The following is a 9,446-nucleotide window of genomic DNA, read 5'->3' on the forward strand; positions in this document are numbered from 1 at the left end:
TACCTGGTGAGGGAATAGAACTCATAGAATTCTGCAGCTAAGGTGAGTGTGCTAGCTACTGTACCACTGATTTTGTTTAAAAATATTCTGTGACATAAAAATAAAAGTTATGTACATATTTACAAAAATGAATATCGGAGATTAAAACAGGAGGGATTAGGTGAGCATGTATGGTTAAACTGGAGGCAATAGAATTCCAATAAAGGTAGGATAAAAATAGTTTTTCATGGGTCAGTAAAGTAGAGAAAATGTTTGCAAATAAAAATTGTGTGTGTGTGTGTGTGTGTGTGTGTGTGTGTGTGTGTGTGTGTGATATCATTTGCAGAGATCAATGTTATGTATTTTTTAGAACAGTATTTGTTTTCAGAGTTTGGCATTGCAAAGTACCTTTTGGCAACTTTTCCATGAGTGTGACTATTAATTATACTTTAAAATTAATTACACTACCTGTTAAATTCTTGGTAATTGTGAATCATTGTACTCCCTCCCAGGCAAGACTATACAAGTGTTTATTTATTGACATTTGATTATGGGAAAGTCCAGCTGGGGAGGAGCCCAGGGAGGAAAGCTCCAAAATATTACAAAACATTTTAAGAACAATAATCTTACAGCCTATGGAAAAAAAAAGAAAAAAACAGTTTAAATAATTATACTATAACAGACATAATATGAAAACATTGGTTAAGAATAGATACAAGTTATGTCTAATGATTTAATAGTTAGAGAAATTGTAGCCAGTTTATAGAGAAATTAAAGATGTTAGTGTAATACAAAACAGGAATTGTAATACAAAGAGAGAAAAGCAGGTTTATGGTATATTTAGAGACAAAGCCAGGGAAGAGAAATTGATTGAAGAAGTGTTGACATGTGAAACGGGTATCATACCTCTCAACTGTACAGATTTTTCGCAGAATGTCCAGATTTTTGCCTTATATTTTTGGTTAGTTTTTTTATAAAACTGTGGTTTTCTGACAAATTAGTGGAAAATCATTAAAGACTGAATTTAGAAAATAATGACAGACATTTGAATTTCAGACTTTATACCCTTCAGAAAATTCATGCTAATGCAAAACCTGTTATTTTATCAGCTTTCCAAGTTTGTGAGAGCAATATTTAAAAATTGTCTTTATTTTATTTATAACTTTGTACAGAATTCCTGCTCTAAGAGGTTGAGAGGTATGAATGGGTTTGATGTCGTATGTAAATGATGCACGACTGACAATCATGCACATTTGCTGACAACATCACACATACATTGGCTGTTGACTGACACATATGCAAATGAATCCCAGACATGCAATCTCTGTATACCTGCTCTGCCTGCTCAGACTGAGAGTCAATAGGGCTGAATGCCTTCAGTGCTGCAGGTGTTGCATCCTTAATTTATGTACAGTCATAAAGTACTAGTGGAAAGAAAAGTGGGAGAAAAGGTCTTTCCTGAAAGATGTCTCAACAGTATCCCTCATCCATTTTAACACCTGTTTTATCAATTCAATCATAAAAAGGAAAACCCAATCGCAGTAGGTAAGGGGATATAGGTAAGAAGCAGTCCAGGGTTTACCTGGTCAAAAATGACTAAAAATAATTTTTATTCCAGCCATCCATTTTCAAGTGTCACTTTGTTCAATTTATGGTTGTGAGGAACCTGCACCAATACTGACAGTCAGTGGTGAAAGGCAAACGTATCGGATTAGTCCAATTATAGAACTCAAAATTAATTCTAACAAAACTTATAAAAGTAATGTACATGTTTATTACATATGTATTTAATATCACCAACATCATACACGTTAATAACATGTTTTCCAAAATAAATATAAGACTTGCATGCTTCTGCAGCAATTGCTTTGGCTGGAAACAAGTGATTATAACAGCAAATAAGGACAAGAATATGCAATGCATTGCAACTGCACAATATAAAAGTAAATGACGTAGTTAATTTAAAATAATTAGCACCACCAGTACCAGATGCTCCCTACATATTATTCAGTGATCATTTGTTCATAAGCCAATGATAAATGAAGACCTGTTAAAAAGAAACCTGTTTAAGAATCTTAAGTTGTATTTCAGATAACTGCCTTCCTAAATACTTGATGAACACTGATGAGGCTAGTGAGGAGACCCACAAGAATATTCATTAAATATTCAGACACGTCATTGACTGGGTGGTGGTGGGTGGAGTTTGGGCAGGACTTGCTACTGTGCATCGGTGGGTGCAAGGTTTCACAATAAATAAATTCTTCAGTAACCTATTCCATTCTGTAATTTCTACAGTTCACTTACTGTAAAATTATTTATGCTGACTTGAAATTTTGTATTTGGGTGTGCACTTCAGTCTTTTGCAGTGTCACAAATTTTGCAGTAAGACTGCTTAAATGCAGAGGTCACTGTTGCAAATGGTCCAGTTGATTCAGTTCAGCAGCCAAGTTAACAATACAAATAATTAGACCACATCATATAATTTGAGGAGCCTTGTGTGCTTGAATTGTTTGAATTATCTACACCAAAATAAGTGTAAATAAATAAATTCTGATATATTAGTTTCAGGGGGGCTTAAACAGTTTGAGGGAAAAGGCTACTACCTTATGGACTGACATAAGTCAGTGCAGCAGTTGTGCATGTTGACACTACATTTGTAAATGCCAGGTCAAGAATATATGTTTCAAAGTTCTTTTTTTGTGAATAACATTTTTTACAGATGTTACATTGATGATTTAATTTTTATTTGTAAGGGTGAGGTGTCCCTATTTACGCAGTTTATGGAAAATTTGAATCAGAATACACATGGATTAAAGTTTGTCGCACAAAGTTCCTCATACAGTACATCCTTTTTGGATGTAGAATTTTATGTAGGGAAAGGTAATTTGATACAATATAAACCCTTTAGGAAACCAACAGCGGTAAACAAATTTTTGCATGCAAGTAGTATGCATCCTCCCCATTTGATTAAGGCATTGCCTGAAGGGGAATTTAAGAGGATTTTGAGAAATACATCGGATACAGGTTTATGGGAAGAAGTATGTGATAAAACTTTCAATAGACTCTTATCCAGGGGGTATGAGAGTACTAAACTTTTAGATATAAAGAAGAGATTGTGTAGAATTCGTACATCAGGGAGGAGTATATATTACAACAATCGTAGTCATTTAGTGACTACGTCTACACAAGAAAAGATATTTTTTGTATCCAGGTTCTCAGGTTTTTCTAATATGGTTGAAAAAATCATTAGAGAATTGTGGCATATTGTGTGTGAAGACTTAACTGTTGGTTATCTTTTTCCGAAGCACATTACCTTCTCCTATAATAGGTATTACAATTTAAAAGAGTTGTTAAATGGAAAACTAGAGTTTTCGACCAACATAAATGTTGGCATGCATTGCTGTGGCCGCTGTTTGGCTTGTGACAAGGTAAAAAATATGCACGGGATGAAAATAAATGGGAGGAAATATTTGGCATTTGAAAGGTTCGATTGTATGTCATCAGGGGTGGTGTACATTTTGAGGTGTGATTGTATCATGCCACTATGGTACATCGGTCAGACTACCAGGAAGGTTAAGGTGCGTATTTTGGAGCATTTGGGGGACATTAGGAGGAGAAATATGGATAGTCCAGTAGCCACTCATTTCATTAAAATACATAATGGTAGCACGGAAGGTTTTGTATTTAGTGTATTAGCTAGACCACATTTTTGTACAGGAAATTTTAAAACTGCATTAAATAGGTTAGAGCATAGAATGATCATGGGGTATCATACATTATTTCCCGTTGGGATGAATTTAGATAGTGGATGAACATGACATATGGTTGTGGTGTAATCTTTGAATCATAATGAAATTTGAGTGTATTCATTTATTTATTTCTAAATTTGCATTTCAATGTTATATATATTTATTTAAATTTGTTTAGTAACAAGTAGTATTTTATAGAAAAATTGATTATATTTGTAAGTTTTGAAAAGTAACATGAATTATTATATAATTAATATGTCTTTTCAGTTAGTTTTTTATAAGTAGTATAATATGTACAAAATGAATTTCTATATATAATATTAAATGAATGTTAGATGATATTTTAAAGTGCCTATAGGGTTAATAAGTTAATGAATTGACTGATTGTTTAATTGACGAGTATATTAAAAGAGAATGTGTGCATTTGAATATTTGTTCCATTGAAGGCGAATTGCCGAGGTACCAGGACGGATGTATAATATGGATTAAAACTATTTCTCTTTATCTCACCATTTGACTGCTTCTTTTGCTGGTGTATTTTTGAATGTTTTTGGTGGATTCGTGGTCGCTGTGGTTTTTTGTCATCAAGAATATATTGTTCTCTAGTTGAGCTAGTAGCAATCTGGTTCATTGAGATTTTATTTATTATATCTAAAATATGTTAGCACATATCTTTCATTGGTGGTGTAGACTCCCTAGTCACTTGATTGGTAGTTAACGTCTTCTAGAATGACTACTTATTTATGAGGAGATCATTCATGACATGTAGGAACCTGATATGAACTACCAGGGTCCATATCTGGCAATAAACTAATAGCTGCTTTTGTTTAGTGTGATTTGAAGTTTGATTAGTTCCATTTGCAAGTCTCAGGGAATTTGTCTAAAGGCAATATATTCTCTGACAAATATGAGAATATGATCACAGTTGCTACTGGATATGAAGGCATGGTAGACACTAAAGGAGGGCATTGAGGAAGGACTTTCTTAGCCTTTAAATCATGTTTCAGTGATTAAACATATATGGATGCCTTTCAAATGCAGGAGTGTATCAATGATGGGCAGCTTGATAATCAGACGTCTGGCATTGAGCATAGCAACCATAATTGGATCCTGTTTTGATAATGATACATTGGCTACACTGGAATGTTAATTAGCTTAACTTTGCTTAAAAAAGCACAATGGGGACAGCAAGGGCTTTTGCCAGTATGTGGAAGCCTTTGAAAGTCTGGGCAATATATTCTCCACCTTCCCTCGGAAATACCATCAAATATAACTCCCCCTGCTATCACTAGAGAACAGCTCCTTAATGCTCGCTCTAAGGCCAAGAATGATGCATCAATGGGTCCAGACAATATCCCAGGATGCCTTCTAAGTGTCATGAAACATGACCTATCTGGGCCTCTGGAATTGCTATTTAACTACAGCCTCCAAACAGGCTTCATGCCTCATGAATGGAGAACAGCAACAGTCATCCCTAAGCATAAAGGTGGGCCTTCTACAGATACTGGAAACTACAGACCCATAAGTCTCACTAGTCTTATATGTAAAGCCATGGAAAGAATTGTCATAGAAGTGATCAGTAGTGATATAGTGACCTCCAGATACTGGACTCAACACAGTTTGTTTTTTTCAAGGGCAGATCATGCCTACTCAACCTTGAGTTCTACTTTGAGAAGGCCACCAAAGCAATGGATGAGGGCAACAATGCCTACCTTGACCTGGCCAAGGCATTTGACACAATAACTCACTTGGGCATTGTTGACAAACTTAAGAGGTTAGGTACAGACTCATATGTCACCCCGTGGATAGCCAAGTGGCTAACAGACAGGACCCAGTCTGCACAGAGTCTAGTCATAAGTAGAGTCCCTCAGGGATCAGTCATTGGACCACACCTTTTTGACATTTACTTCTCTGAAGTCAAGGCCAATGTCAGTGGTCTCTGGCTGACTAAATTTGCAGATGATTGCAAATTAGGAGCTGTCATTGAATCCCCCACTGACACAAATGTTCTCCAGGAGGGGCTGACACAGACAAACAACTGGTGTCAGAGACATGGACTAAAACTAAATGTTAAGAAATGCATAATAGTATCCTTTGGGAAGTCATCCACCCCTGGTAACTATCATATTGACAACACACCCCTTAGAGTTGACCCAGTAATGAGGGACTTAGGGACACATATAGATAGTAATCTAGCCTTTGACCATCACGTGTCTACAGTAGTGAGGAAATCATTATATGTTGCACAATTTATAAACAAAGGTATGGCATCTAAGTCCAAGGAAGTCATTGTTCCACTGTATTCGGCATTCAACAGACCTATCATTGAGTACAATTCTCCCTTTGGTACGTAAATCAGGCATTTCCAACAACTGGAATGTCCACAGAAATTCCTCAATAAAAAAATGCAGAGCTTAAATAAAATGTCCCATGCAGACTGCCTCAAGGCTCTAGCCCCATATTCTGTCTTCTACAGGCTTTTGAGGGGAGATCTATGCGTGACATACAGGGTATTCTCAGACACAACTCTTGCATATCCACAAAACAAACAGCACCAGAATTACCCATTCCAAAGACTTAAACCTTGCCTGTGATATAAATAGGACCTGCTGGAGAGACAGGTATGTATCCCAGAGATTACCCCATCTCTGGAACAGGCTTCCCATCCATGTGAAGCAGAGTTCCTCCCTAACTCAATTCAAGTGCAACCTGGACAATTGGATGGGGAACATGGAATGCATAGAGCATTCAGACATGTTTCCCTTCATCTCCCTCAGGATTTTTCATCCCAGGTCATTCACCCCTAAGTGCACAACTACCGTTTTGTAGTTGTATTTTTCTCGTCCAGGTCCTAAGGGCTCCTGAGACATTTGAGATCCTTGTACCTGAAAGACAATGTACAGTCTTTGACCAGCCTATTGCACTAGGAATTTTTTGTGTCTTATTATGCAGTCACCAATCTTTAAAACATTTTTGTTTGTGAAGTGGTATGGTGAAATGGAACTGAAACACTTTCTCTCATGTTGACTCTTTGTTAATGGTGATATATTATGTAATGCAATGTCTGAGTTTGATTTTTACTGACAGTTAATCCTTATGGGTCTGTGAGGCTTAGGTAAGTATTTATGTACAGTGTTAGCATATGGCATTACATTATGTGTCAGGGTTTAGCACATAGTGTGCTTTGTGTTAGCGTGATGCTCACAGTCTGTGTTTTTTTTGTTGTGAGAGTGAGGTCTCCATATATCTTAAATATATGTACCTCTCACAAACAGAGCTAGTGTGTTTAGTAAGAGTTCACTGTTTGTCAGTATAAGGCAGTTGCTGCACTGCTTCAGGATACCTAATGCTATGAGGCTGGCAGTAGAGGTGAAACAAGTAGGCTATCCTTCCATTTTGTCCATTATAAAGGAAAACTTGATTTGATTTACAGAGAGTTGCAGGGTTTAAATTAAATAAAGTTTTATTGGCTATAGAGATGGATATAGGTTAAGGCGTGGATAGTGAAGTTAACATATTAATATTTGTTTAGGTACAAATGTAACTTGCATTTATTTATTTATTATTTGTTTACCGGGAAAGTCCGACTTGGAATGAGTCAATTTTCAGTGGAGGCCCAGGGAGAAACGCTCCAGACACGTCTTTGTATGCAGCTATGATAAGCACAGCTCAGAAACCTGGCATTACAATAGTGCTGAGCTATTTTTAGTTGTTGTTGGCTAAAAAGCGCAATGTAGCACCCTCCTAGAGACTGCTATGGGCTACTTTTAGGGTGCAATGTGTTCAGCTCTGAGCATTATGTACATATGCTCAGCTTGCAACATGTGTACACAGTAACATACTATTGATAGGATTTGAGTAAATTGGTTATATTAGGAAAAGTTACAACTGAACTTGCCTGCTTCTGTATAATGCACATTTCAACCCTTCAACTCTGCTCAATATAAAATAAACACTGAAGTGAAAGAACTAATGAAAAGCAGTCAAAGCTCTTATCAGTCATGTTTATCTTTCCCAGCACTGCAGCAATTACCTTCCTGTCAATAGAATAACTACTACAAACTGTAGATGGCTCGCACACATGATCATACCCGGCTGTTAACTGTAATTTAGAGAAGTGACTAAAACACAGCATGTGAATGCACTAACACTGATCAATCCACTTAGCATATAAACCACTTGAAATGCAGTTCAAACTGTAAAAATGGCTTCATTTAATAGCTCTAACTTCAAATTCAGGGGAAAAATACAGTAAAACTGAAGAAAATTTCCAGAAGCCAATCAAAACTAAGACCATTTGAAATGCAGTGAAACTGTAAAATGCCTTAACTTAACAGCTGTAATTTCACTTTCAGAGAAAATCATAAAATGTAGATGGCTAGGCAACTTTAAGTGCAGTAGAACAATTGTACCTTCCTGTTTAAATGAAAGAACCAGTACAAAGTAGCCAAATGTCTAACCAATAGTGTTTCTTTCCCCCAGAGTAGTTGCAATTACCATTCTGCTACTAGAACAACCACTACAACTCTAGATGACAAATCTGGCCTAAACTGGCTTTTAGTCGTAACTTTGAAAAGTATTATTATTATTATACATAATGCTACATAATAATGTGCTATGAATGCTAAATAATAATAACAAGAATTCTTATTTTTATTACTATACATAACTGTTTAGCTTTTCTCATCAAGATCAACAAACCCTTATGCTGACTTTCTAAAAATTAATTTTTCAATTATCTGGCTATAGTCACAAGAGAAGAAAGAGCCAGGCCATTTTAAGCTGTCATCATTATCATGTGGGTCAGATTTATTTTATATACCCTACACTCAATCCCACCCCTATACTTTAAATGCAACAATATCATTATCAGCCAGGCTGCTGATGATCAGCTGAGTGTGCCTTCACTGTTGTGACAGGGTTAGCTGAAAATCCCTTTCTTCTCATTGGTATAGGTGAGATGGCACAATTGCTAGTCCTTCCTCCCACCAAAGCCAACTCCTCTGTGATTGGGCTCACTAATAGGACACAGGGTCCCTGTGCTTTAGTCAGGACATGTTCTTTCTGTGCCACAGAAACAATTCTTTTCTACTGTTTCATCAACATGTCAGACATCTTGTAAATCTAAGTGCATTGACTGTTACCAACTCCCTCCTTGACTCTGTCCTTTCTTTTTTTCTAAATATGTCTTTTACTGAAATAAATTACTGAAACACAATACAACCAACAAAGTCTGCCAGATACAGACATATCATTGTTTAAGCTATTTACATATATACCCATTATACTTAAACTATCTAAAAACTCATATTATATTAATCCTTTCTTCATAAAAGTAAGCAAATGCTATTCAAGTAAATTTAACATTTCTAAGAATTCTTTCTTTTGATTAGTGTAAATCCTTTCCTAAAAATAAACATCTCAGAAAGGTGGCAGTTGGGCACAACTTTCTGTCATTTATTAGTTGTATTTTGTAGTATATACTTTCACCTTCAGTCAAGACTTAATAAGACCATATCAAAGAAGAGAAATTGAGCCTTTAGATTTAAACCTTTCCACATTATCATGTTGACATTTGGGAATAAACATGCCACTGTTTTCTGAGTCAGAACGTAGCAGATAAGTAAGCTGCAGATGCACATAAAGCTTATACATCTACAAATAACTAAAATAATATGTGATTTAATCTGCAATATTTTTCTCAGTGGCATGAAAATC

This window comes from Protopterus annectens, chromosome 14.part0 (assembly GCF_019279795.1).
Source record: "Protopterus annectens isolate FY-2018-M chromosome 14.part0, PAN1.0, whole genome shotgun sequence".
In the NCBI taxonomy this organism is placed as follows: domain Eukaryota; kingdom Metazoa; phylum Chordata; order Ceratodontiformes; family Protopteridae; genus Protopterus; species Protopterus annectens.